We start from the raw sequence: 13,633 nt of genomic DNA on the forward strand, positions 1-13,633 counted from the left end.
TTTTTTTTTTAAATAACTTTTTTGTGGCATTGACGTTGAAGAGGGTTTACTGTAAAAATGCATGTTTGAGTTTAAATAGGAAAAATGCTAAAATAGTTTTAGCAATAACATAAAACATAAATTTTTAGCATAACCTTTGCCTAATCTCATCAAACGATGATAGAGATTGAGGGAAAAATGTAATTACAAGGAAATAACTGGGATTAACAAATCAGTCCTCAAGATTGCTTTTTAGATGGATGAAGTATTATTAACTGCTCTCAAGAGGTTTTCGGGTCAGCCAAATTATTTCAGTGGCCTGCTCGTGGATCATTGCCAGTATTAATGAATACAATAATTGTACCAGTGTACAATAGTTCCCTTTCCGTTTTTTTGTGACACAAATGTTGTTGAAATGCAGATGGCGCAGCTGTGCACAAATTTGGTGGCATTATCATTTCGAGTGTAAATAATGAAAGGATCCAGCTGCAAGATTAAGGTTACAGAACGGGTCTCTCTGTTTACAGCCAGTGAAGGTCCTCTATTGCATTTGCATTCAACAATATATACTAAAACATTTAAAATTTCTGTTCATTACATATAAATTGGGGTAGGAATTATTTGAAAATTGGGGGGTGGACAATCCTTACACTCATTAGTCTTCTGTATATAAGTATCCACTAAGTTTTTCAACACACAAGTACGCTATTTTTTGCAACTAAAACAACAGGTGCAGTTGTGCATTGTCTGCATTGCAGGGATAGTAGAACCCATGTGCCTTCATGATTGGGCCAAGTGAGGTCATGTATATAAATAGAAGGAGACCAAGAATGGTCTGAGATTAGTTCTGTCTCATCTGGCGTCCTTCAGGGGTCGGTTTTAGGTCCTTTACTTTTTATATCCAGCTTAGTTTTCTCAAGAGAGCGGGCGCAACTATTTGTAACTTGAATGTGTTTGGCTTCTGGTGTCTTTTGCTTCCAGTTATTTTACCTGTACAAAAAAAGCCCATTATACTGCTTCATACAAACTTTTAATTATTATCATATTATTTTAACTTCAGTATCATAATCATAAATTCACGCGATTTCACCATACTGCCATACACTAGGGTTTTCTGAAACCCAGCCACTGGGATAGAGAAGGAAAACATAGTAGCCTACACTGGCAGCTGGGTTTCCAGCCAATGACTGCATTTAATTTGACCTCACTGTAATTCAATTACATTTTAGGGTTGAATAGAGAATCCAGGAAGCAAATGTATTCTTTAATAAAAATAAAAATAAAAAAATGACCAGAAGGTCATCAAGATTTTATTGTTTTCAACACATCTAGCAATAAGTGAAGAATGATAAATGAAGCTTGTTATAATGATGAGCAGTTAACTGTGACTGTTGATAAATGAATATTTATATTCAGAGGTGGACAGTAACTAAGTAAATTTACTTGAGTATTGTACTTAAGTACACTTTTTGAGTATATTAAGTATACTATTAAGTATTGCAAGTATTACATACAACAATAAAACAGTGCATTGACATAAAAAAGGACATTTACTTTTGGTACTTAAGTACTTTTAAAAGCAAGTACAAAAGTACTTGTCGTTTGCACAATATTGAAGTATATATTACTTCAGTAAAAATCTATCTTTACAACTTTTACTTGTAATGGAGTAATATTTGACCAGCAGTATCTGTACTTTCACTCAAGTAATGGAGTTGAGTACTTTGTCCGCCTCTGTTTATATTTAAATCGTGCAACATGCATTATTTATTTCATATTCATTTTAATTTTTTTATTTGGGCTGAACCAATATAATTAAACAGCAATGGAACCTATCGGTACTGACATATAGGGCAACTGTGTCTCTGGCGACCCGTGTTCGATTCCTGGCTTAAGGTCCTTTGCCGATCACATTCCCCACCAATCGCTACACTGTCCTGTGTAATAAGCACAAAAAGGCAAAAAAAGAAAAGAAAAAGGTTGCACTTGCAAATTAGTGAGCTTTACTTTACAGTTACATGGTTGCTACTGTAAATGAAAACAGTGAAAATATGGTTATTCTTCTACAGTAAGTTACTTGTCACTTGCTGCCAGTAAATTACTGTAGTTCTTTTCTACAGTAAGTTACTTGTCACTTGTTGCCGGTTAATTACTGTAGTTCTTTTCTAGAGTAAATTACATGTCACTTGCTGCCGGTTAATTACTGTGCTTTTTATACAGTAAGTTACTTGTCATTGACTGCATTACTGAGATTAAAATATGGCTGGATAATAATTTCTTGTGCTTGAACGGTGGTAAAACTGAAGTTATGCTCATTGGTTCCCGTTATCAAATTTCTAAAGCTGGTTGTCTGCCCCTGACTCTTGACGGCTCTGTTTTGGAAATCCAGAGTCGAGTGAGGAACCTTGGAGTTATTTTTGATGCAAATATGTCTTTTGATTCTTTTGTCCAGAGCACTGTAAAAAAACTATTTTTTCCACCTCAGAAATATCGCAAGATTGCGTCCCATGTTAAATTTTACAGTCGAGCGAAATGCTAATAAATTCCTTTGTCGTCTCTCGGTTAGACTATTGTAATGCTCTTTTAGCCGGAGCTTCTAAATCTACACTTAATAAGTTGCAATATGTACAAAATTCAGCTGCTAGGATTTTAACTGGGACTAGGATTGGCAGTCATATTACTCCAGTGTTAGAATATTTGCACTGGCTCCCGGTCAGGTTAAGAGTGGATTTCAAAATTATGATGCATACTTTTAAAGCATTACATGGACTGGCACCACATTACCTTATAGAATTGTTACATCCATACACTCCTAGTCGTAGATTGCGTTACTCTCAGTCAAACTTGTTGATTGTTCCTCAAACACGTCTAAGATCTATGGGTGATAAGGCTTTCTCTTTCTATGCTCCTGTCCTTTGGAATTCGCTACCTCTTGAACTTAGGGACGCTCAGAATTATGATGTTTTTAAGGTTCAACTTAAGACATATTTTTTTAAACTTACATTTGCTTGTTGATTTTGTATTGTTTTTTTATTGTATTGATTATATTGTGTTCAGCGCTTTGAGAAGCTGCTTTTAAAGGCACGTTATATAATAAAGTTTATTATTGTTTTTATTATTATTATTATTATTATTATTATTATAAGAACCGAACCATAAGGCACCCCATTGGTTAGTTCATGTGATTTGGACACTCAGCCTCTTAGGGGAACCTTGAAGAATTTGCTTGTGAGGTAAGACTCAAACTAGCAAAGTGCATTTGTCGTGAGGCCCAGGTCAGAGGAGAATATGGGAGAATATGGTGGTTCACTGCGTCAAATGTAGCAGTCAGGTAGATAAAGATATATAAATCCTGAAACTCTGGAGAAGCTTCAGATGAGGATGAAAAATGAACAGATGAAAAAAAACATTTGTATTCACTTATATACATCAATTCAGGATCAGACTCATGCATTGCAGCAGACAGATGGCCATTTCTGAATATCTTTGAAAGTGCAGAGACCTCTATCCTCATGCTGTTCCAGCTTCCAGCATACTCTTTGTTCTCCTAGAAAACCTTTCTTTTCTGAGAAAATCAGATCAAACCATTGCGTAAAAAAACATACCACTAGACTGACTTCAGACACACAAAAAAGTGATTATTCAAATTAAATTCTTAGCTAAAAATAACCAGTACTCTCAGCTGGGAAATTTATTAATGGTCTATGTGCTCATTCCACAGCTCGGTTGTTTCTCAAGGAGAGTGTTAAGTGAAGTGCAAATTTTATATATTTGAAAATGTATTAGCTTTTACACTTTTGGAGAAAAAAAAATCTATACCTTTAAATTTAACGCATAAGATTCCTTGTCACTAAAACATACAACAAATCTTTATGTACAGTAGGTGGAATTTGTGCAATGTCCTTAATACTGTATCAACCATTGTGCACACGCTCAATCTTAGTTGCATTCATAATCTGTTGTCCAATTGATTTGCTTTCATTAACCCTCTGGTATTGTTCATTTGGGGGTCACACTTGTGTTGTTCCCGGTCAAAAGTGAATGAATACCTGAAATGTAACTTTTTTTGTATATATATGTAATATATTTTTGTTCAATAATATTTTAAAAAATAATAATAATGTTTAAAAATATTTTTTATATGACTTTTTAATTATGGCAGTATTTCATGTTAAAATAGAGAGAATGCCTTTAAAATCCAATTTTTTAAAAGGCAGATTAGTATGGAAGCCCGTTTCCACTACTAAATAAAAAAAATATAATTCTGTAAGTCATAATAATGAGAAACTTTCTCGTAATAATGACTTAGTTTCTCGAAATAATGACTTATTTTCTCATAATAATGACTTAGTATCTCGTTATAATGAGAAACTTTCTCGTAATAATGACTTAATGGCTTTGACCAACAGATGGCGCTAGCGTGCTGTCACTCTTGCGTTCCGCAGGCGGCGAGGAAGTCTTTTTTTTTTTTTTTGATTTGGTTAAGTAATTATTATGAGAAAGTTTCTCATTATTACGAGATACTAAGTCATAATTTTGAGAAAGTTTCTCATTATTATGACTTACAGAATTATATTTTTTTATTTAGTGGCGGAAACGGGCTTCCATAGATTAGTGCCATTTGGTGGGAGTAAAAAAAGAAAAACATCTGCCATTCCATGGTTTAGCCACTAGATTCCTATATAGATCTATATAAAAAGGCTTATAAATTCTCTAGTTGTTTTTAGACATAAATACTTATTTTTATTAAGTTGTGGATTTGGATATACAGTGGGTACGGAAAGTATTCAGACCCCCTTAAATTTTTCACTCTTTGTTATATTGGAGCCATTTGCTAAAATCATTTAAGTTCATTTTTTTTCCTCATTAATGTACACACAGCACCCCATATTGACAGAAAAACACAGAATTGTTGACATTTTTGCAGATTTATTAAAAAAGAAAAACTGAAATATCACATGGTCCTAAGTATTCAGACCCTTTGCTCAGTATTTAGTAGAAGCACCCTTTTGATCTAATACAGCCATGAGTCTTTTTGGGAAAGATGCAACAAGTTGTTCACACCTGGATTTGGGGATCCAAGAACTTTTTGTAAAGGGTTAGATTTTTTGTGTTTGAAATGTCAGTTTTTGCATTAATTTGACTACAGTCAAACCTGAACACAGAGAAAGAAATTTTGTTACACATAATATCAAAATTCAACAAAAATGTTACAAAAATGAACAGGAATGCTTTATCAGAGGTTAATCAATCTGATTTCAACCTCTTACTTGAGTCTTCTGAATTATTGCTTTTATTTGCAAAAACATGCTTTGTGTTAAAGTCAAACTAGTTCATGTATGTATATTTTATATTAGTGTGTCTATTTTGCACTCCTGATATTTTAAAGTGTCACCCCCTCATTGATGTGCACTTTTTTTCTGCATCGTGAATGATTTGTAGTTTGTACACACAAATTTTTTTTGTATTTTTATGTTATGACTATTTAGATTTTTCGAATCAAATACAGTTTTTTTGTGGTCACTTAGCGACTGCCATATAAGTCATTGAGTTTCGTACCATTCCGATGAAGAAGTGATTTTTAAAAATGTAAAACTTGTTTTTTTTTTTCGGTCTAAAATGACCGAATAACACCAGAGGGTTAAGGTGCTAAACTGCTAATGGGGTTACCATCACTTGTGACTCAGGAACTCAAAATAATTTAATTTGAGAGTATGTTCAACATTCCCTGAGCTGGTGTTGACAGTCTGCCTATGAGGCATTTATACCTGTGGAAGTGCAATGGCATCATTGCTTACAGCTGAGATTCTATACGTTTAAAAACCTAGACTCATATCATTCTCAAACTGACAGCACATCTACATACACTATGTATTTTTAATCTATCACTGTTTGCTTGCAAGTACTTGCATGATGTATACTGTTTCTTTTCTTAAGGGAATTCATTTTAGCCCTTCATAATGGTTTAGTGTATAATTTGCAACCATTTGTTTTTTACATTTTTTTCCAGATCAATTTAGCGGCGGCAAATGCAGAGTGATTAGCCTGGAAGGGAAGACAGTGGATTTTTGACATCTTTGAAAGCATTTTGAAATAAAGCTCTGAAAATTCAATTTTCTAACAACTGTGGGATGCATCTCCATGAGAACAGACATTAACAGTTTAACAGTTCATCGCCTTGAACACTTGACTTGAAAACCACTTTATGATGTAGTTCTTTTAATAGACTATATTTTAGTGTTTCATCAGCAAATTGAGTTGTAGTGTTTAAAATCCTCCTGCATTATTCAGCTGTGACTGAAAAACGGATTGAGAGGGATTCATGTTTTGAATGGCGTGTAATATAGAAATTGCATGCAGAGTGATGTTTTTGGTATTTTTACACCATTTTCTTTCAGTGATGTCACTACAACGTGTCTGTTTAACATCTGAAAAGATCCAACACAAAAGATTTCAATTATAGGATTTATTGTAGTCTTGACAAGAATGACAGCATCTTTTCACTGAGCAGAAATTATAAAGGCCTAAAATGTTCTTAAAAATTGGAAAGCATATTGTTTTGGCACGCAAAAGATTCTACAAATGTTTGCAAGAGAAAAAACACATTAAAATGAGTGTTATGACTGGCAGTTAGCTTTTATCATCCTGGTATATGTATAAATAATAGATTTGGTGGTCAGATTGGGGAAACATTTTTCTTGAAACAAATATCACAATGATTACACGTTTTAATGTACAATGGTGAAGGCACGATGTAATATTGTTTACTTAAAAAAAATTATTTCACAAATGGTATAATATAATTAGCTAATGTCATGAAAAACTGTATTGTGTACATATTATATAACTAAACATTAATATTTCATTAGCATGCTCTAATGCAAACAAGCAGATTCCAAGTCCAACAAATAAACCTAAATGCATTTCCTTTTAGAATATAGATGTCGGTCTCACAATTGCTTTCACTTATTTAAGCCAGGGACTGTAGTTGTCAAGGCTAGTAATTTCTAAATAGTGCTCACTAGCTTTCTTAAATACTTTCTAGAAACTCAGTCTGGCATACACAACTTTTCCCTGTGAGACCGTTTGTGATAATGTGCATTCAACATGCCAGATACAAACGAATGTGTCCTTTACGTGACATTTTACAATGGTTAAACATCTAGCAACATTATATTGTCTTAAATGATTAATCATTTCACATAATTAATCACATTCAATAAAATAGAAACAAACTAATGTGACACAGATATGTCATACTAGCACTGTGTTTAAATGTGAGCGGGTCACTTTAAATCTGCAATGATAAAAGTCTTAGCAATTATGCAGTGATGAAATCTAATGCAATTGCATTGTTTTCTCATTGAAGTAAGCTCAACATAAGTTAAATCAAAAGAAAAAAAACATAATGAGCTAATTAAAAATTTATTATTATGAAACTGATGGTTTATATAATTTTTTAATGGATACACTCACACATACATTCATCTAAAAAGCTGTCTATACTTAAGAAATGAAAATCCCAACCAGTGACCTTTGAAAATATAAGAATTTGTCGTTTGAATTAGACTTTCCAAAGCTCTCCTTGCAAACTACATACTTGAAGTTTACTAGCTAATTAAAATGTCCATTATGGAAGGACACTTCAATTCAATATTGAAAAGTTTTGAATGCCACTTTTGTAGTGACCTGCTTTCCTTCCACATCCATAGCTTCTTCTAAAAGCCACTGGGCTGGCATGACCCTAGTCTCATCTTTAATCTACTCCTTACAATAAACACTTCACACAGATGTTATGCAAAACACTTGGAGGCTGTTTGGAGTAATACATTAAAAGGCAAATGGAGTTTGTTGGCCACAAGCCCTGCTTAATCCAATGAATAATTTGCTGAAGAAGCAGGTGACATATGAAATGTTTTCCATAAACACATGGTTATGTTCTTATTCTCTCGTGTCGTTGTGAGGGTGCAGTGTGTTCTGCTCCTGATGGAAAGATCGTCTGACAGTTGCATCCATGGTGCAAGAGTAGTTATGGCCATGTATGTAACAGACATACAGCACAAATTACACAACAGATGGTCCATCTTCATAGACCAGATGGCTAAGCATATCTTAAGGAAAAATCTTGAACGTTTGTAATCATTTCTATTTGAAATAACTATAGACACTAAAAAAACTATAGATACATAATATTCCTTTGCTATTTTCAATCTTTGCATTTGTATCACTTGAATTACAAATCACAAATTAAATCACACTCTCAAATAGATACATAATTTTTTTTTAATCTATACTACCATTCAAAATTTGGATGCACTGTCAAAAGTGATAGAAAAGATATTTATAATGTAAATTATTTGTATTACAAATAAATGCTCTTCTTTCTAATATTCTACTCAACAAATAATCCTATATCACAAAAAAGTATCACAGTTTCCACAAAAATAGCACAACTGTTTTCAATATTGATAGTAAAAAGAAAGCAGCATATTAGAATGATTTCTGGAGGATCATGTGACACTAAAGACTGGAGTAATGATGCTGAAAATTCAGCTTTGCATCACAGGAATAAATGACATATTAATATATTAAAATAGAAAACATTGTAGAAATTTCTCAATATTACTGTTTTGTGATCAAATAAATGCAGTATTGGTGAGCAGAAGAGACATCGTTCAAAAACAGTAAAAAAAATCTTACCCGCTCCAAACCTTTGAACGTGTATTTGTTGGGTTACTCATCGTATAATAAGCACTACAAAATGTGCAGTCACACAGGCAATGTGATCTTGGTGAAAAACACATCAGTTCATTATTATATCACCAGATGTCGGCTTCTACCTTCCCATGTTATTAAGAGGGCACAGCTTCAGTATATCTGAAGAGATTGCTTCCACATTAAAAAACAGTTCAGCTGTTTTATGCTAGCATATGCTGTCTTTGAAGCATGAAATATTTCACAGCAGTGACCTGGACTGTGATTTCCTGGTTGGCTTGCTCCAGAAATACAAATCACTCCCAAGTCCTTCTTTAATATGATCAAATATGGTAAAACAGCTATTTTTGGTGCTATATCCTTCAAAGAAACAGTCTAAACTCCAAACAAATAATACATTAAATAATATGTGATTTTCTGCAATACCGTGGTGAGTATCTGATACGCTCTTCACAGGTTATATGGAAGAAGTTAATACAGAGATAAGTAAATTCCTCAAAGGAAATCCTATTGATAAGTCAAACTGCATAGCTTCTGAGGCTATGGCTGCATATTTGGATTCGCTTCAGCAGAATCATCTATGGCCCAGGTTTGAGATTATAAAAGTCCAAATGTGAGGCAATTGACTTCATTTGATATTATCAGGTTGAGCTGGGTTGAATTTTTAAGACAAGACACTACAGGCAAAACCATTGTTTTTTAATGTAAGCATCAATTTTGAGATTTTGGGCTATTTTGCTCTCATCTTATTTCTTATGTCAGATTAGTGGGAAGAAAACATCCACAATACACATTTACATGTTTATTTTATTACACTGTATCTATTTATGTCTGTAGATTTCAATTACATTACATATCTTTAAAGGCTGTTTTCTAAAAATGAGTTTTTTTCTCCTGCGCCGAGCTAGAAATCTTCTCTTCAGTAGCACTTACATACACCACACTTTACAGTTTTATTCCGATCTATATTCTGATGATTTTTACATACTCGTTTGTTAATATATCATCATACCTGATTTACCTGACCTAATATTTTATCCCTAAAAATACAGTGATTTTTTTTTCTCTGGCTGTTGAAAGTATTTTCTGATGTATGGGGTGATGAATAGTGATTTCCAAAATCCCCTGTAACTCTAATATGTCAACAAAATAAAACAAGAATTTTGAACCTGGCTTCTGTTCTGGGAATGTATGCAAATTAATGCTTATTTAATTACATTATGCCATATTTGCATAATCAAATATAACATTTCAGCATGTAACTTGTAATACAAACCACTGTCTTAATAGACAGTGATTAATCAACAGTGGGACGTATGGTGATATCTATAAGATTAATGTTTACTCTATTCACCTGCGGTTACTTGATTTAATGTTTCTGTAATGTTATATATCTTCATTTATTTTTGCAAAACCAATTTAAAATATTCACTGTTACTCATATACTTCTAGAAATATTAGCCATTGTTTAAGAGATACATGGATCACAATGATCAATACAGGCCGTAAAAGGCCAATAAGCAACTAAGTGGAAAAGGAAACAGCCCAAGCACAACATCAAACAACCCTCTAATCATTTTACCCACAAATCTGCTTATCTTTATCAAGTAGTCGTCGATGGATTGTTTCCAAGAGGGAAAGGGTTTGTTTCATAGCTAGCTGAATTCTGTCGACCAAATAACCTGTTATTAATCATAGTAACAGCACTCTGTGGTTTTCAGAAAGGCAATGAAAAGAGTAAAAGTGCTGCTTTAATGTCAGGTGATCAAAACTGAATAAAGTCAATCAAACATTGCAGTTTCCTTGGGAACATGGACATGTTCACCTTCTGTTCCTGTGAATGCTCCCTGCCTTTTCATGTCTGATGAAATGCAGTGCATATTTCTGCATTACTTCTTTCTTTCATCTTAGCTGAAATGCAATATTAATATGAATATTGTTAGCAGATAGTTCCTTATTATGCAGATTACAATGCAGTGCACAAATTCTGTTGATGCCGAATACCAGGACTGTGAGCTGCACATAAAACCAGCCAAGAATGCATTTCCAATACGTATTTCCACTCTAAAAAAGATCTTTCAAAACTAGATGGTATCCTTGGATATGCTTTGAAGCACTTTTCATACTTTGCACATCCCATTCATGCTGCAAACCTTCATTGTTCTAAAGTCCAGTGCATTTCAAATGGTCCTGCCTGTGTTTATCAGGAAATAACTGGCTTTTTGGAAGATAGCCAGGAACAAAGACCAGCCATTTCTGACTCAACAACAGAAAAAGCTCAGCCAATACTGAGAAAGTTGTCTTTTTAGCTCAACCAAATGTCTTTATATCTTTAAATTTGGGTAATTTGTTAAATGATTTCATTCTATGAAAGACAACCTAGGTAGAGTTATGCTTACGCATATGTGTGCTTGTTTGTAGATGTGCACGTGGATTTACACGTGAGTGTGTGCTTGTTTTAGCAAGGCTGTGAGTGTAAAGTATTGCTGTTATCCATCACCTCAGTCTCTCCCATCTCAGTAGCTCACTTAGAGATAAAGCTATTGTTTATATGGATACAGACAAGACATAATTTTCTTTTGCATGTTCATTGATGTTTGCTTCTGCCATTGTTTTCAACGAATGCTCATTTGTCTGAGTGCAGGAGTCAATTGAATTTGGAAAAAAGACAATTACCGGTTCCTGTTGTGTTGAGGAGTATAATCCTTCCTTCAAGTAGTATTCCTCTTGGTAATTCTATTTGAGAGAAGAGAACACAGTGTTCAGTGATCTTGTGTTATATGGTCAAATAAAATGTGCTCATGCAAGAAAATGTGACGTTACGATATTCTGTAATGGCCAGTAAATAATCCAATTAAATTAACATCATGATAACATTGGTTTATCTCATAGAGATCATATATTTTCTTGCAAAAATGCTATCCATCTTCATGTGAATTGCTTCAGCAAGTTAATACAATTTGATAATATTATAGTATTAGTTATTAGGAGACTTACTGATGAACAGACTATGAGATCTGTTTTTATGGAATATGGTATCTACTCCACAGATTTTAATATGATGCCACTGCTGAATATAGTTCAGCAACAACAAAGTATGTATTTTCATGCTGAGTTTAATTATGTATTTGACATCTGTTTTGTGTCACTTCACACAAAATTACAGTCAAAGGGATAATCTTTTTGGGCTGAATCTCAGCAAATTATAGCAATCTGGAACAGATCTGATCACATTTATGCATGAAATATTGATTGTACTCTGAAAACAGGTGACTCGACTTCTCTTTGAAATGTAAATCTAGATTCACATTCATTTCAGATGCTGAGAATTTTGGGTTTATGATTATGTCAACAAGTTTGCTCCAGATGGGTCTGTGTCATGCAGCATTTTAACTATGGCATTCAGAAGCTCAGAGATGTCCATATCATTCACTCATTTGTATTAGAATATATATGACTGAGTGAAAAGAGTAGCTACTGTTGTTCCCAATGTCATTATGGCTTTGCTACTAGGCCTCAGTGCGGAATCTGTAATGCTGTCTTGTCTCGCTGTTACTCAGATCAACAGCAGTTTGTGCTGTGAATATAGCTGTTACAGTGGGTATAGAGAATAAAGAATCACCCCCCTTTAAAATAAACACATTTTGTTGCTTTGCAGCCTGAAATGAAGACTGACACAGTTTTTGTTGTATTCAGCTGTATTTACTCAGTGCAACTTATAACATCTAAGTGAAAGATATAACACCAACATGCCAAAAAAAACAAACAAACAAACAAACAAACAAACAAAAAAAAATATATATATAACAGAATCACTGAGTTGGAAAAAGGATCGCCACCCCCTCCTAAAAATTACTTGTAAACTCAATCAGGTGTAGCTAATCACCTTCTGGCACACAAAGCTATCTGACAATTTGTTCCAGGAACTTTTTTCCCCTAGACCCGTTGCTGTCTGCATTTCCATCGCGTCTTAAAGTACCGTGAAGATTAGGCAAATAGTCTGGTGACATAGATAGGACTGTGCGCGACTGCTCCTCCCAGTCCAGGAAGGGGCTCTAATGTCAAACAACGATAACGTCATACAAAGAGACGGACAATCATAATTTTTTTTGTCACTGTTTTCTGTTCCCACTGGATTTCATCCTCTGCACTGCACCAGCACCGCACTGCAACAGACTTTTAAAAATGGTGGTTGAAATACAATGCTGCGTAGAGTCAATCAATCCAAATGCTGGGTGAACTCAACCAATCAGCATGTTCAGCGTCCAAGTCCCAACCCCGAAAGTTCCAGACCTTTGAAAAAGTACTACCTTGTGAGTAGGGACTTTCTGAGGGGCAAATTTTTACCTGGAACTTTATTTAGATCCTGGTTCCTGAGGTGGAAACACACTGAGTACCGCCCCAAAGTCCCGAGTTCCTGGGGAAAGTTCCTGAAGTGGAAATGGGCATATGGATACCAAAAAATTTCAAAGGCTTTATCAATGCCTAGAAGCACAGTTAAGTCTATTATTAAGAAGTGGAAGGTATTTGGTACAACAGACCCTCCCTGGATCAGGACGTCACTCCAAACTGGATGAAAGAGCCAGGAGGAAACTGGTCAGAGAGGCGATCAAGAGGCCTGCAGCAACTCTGAAGCAGACGCAGAAATTTATGACAAAGAGTGGTCATTGTGTGCATGTGACAACAATATCACAAATTCTCCACAAATGTGGCTTGTATGGGAGGGTTGCAAGAAAAAAGGCACTCCTCAAGAAAGGCAACATGCAGTCACGACTGAGCTTTGCAAAAACACACCTTGAAGATTCTGAGGCAGATGAGACTAAAATTGAATTATTTGGCACCATCCAAATATCAGCATTCCTCCAGTAAAGCATGGAGGTGGTGATATCCTGTTATGGGGTGTTTCTCTGCAGCAGGGACTGGAGCACTTGTGAGGACA

This window comes from Sinocyclocheilus grahami, unplaced genomic scaffold, assembly GCF_001515645.1.
Source record: "Sinocyclocheilus grahami isolate Dianchi unplaced genomic scaffold, SAMN03320097.WGS_v1.1 scaffold231.1, whole genome shotgun sequence".
In the NCBI taxonomy this organism is placed as follows: domain Eukaryota; kingdom Metazoa; phylum Chordata; class Actinopteri; order Cypriniformes; family Cyprinidae; genus Sinocyclocheilus; species Sinocyclocheilus grahami.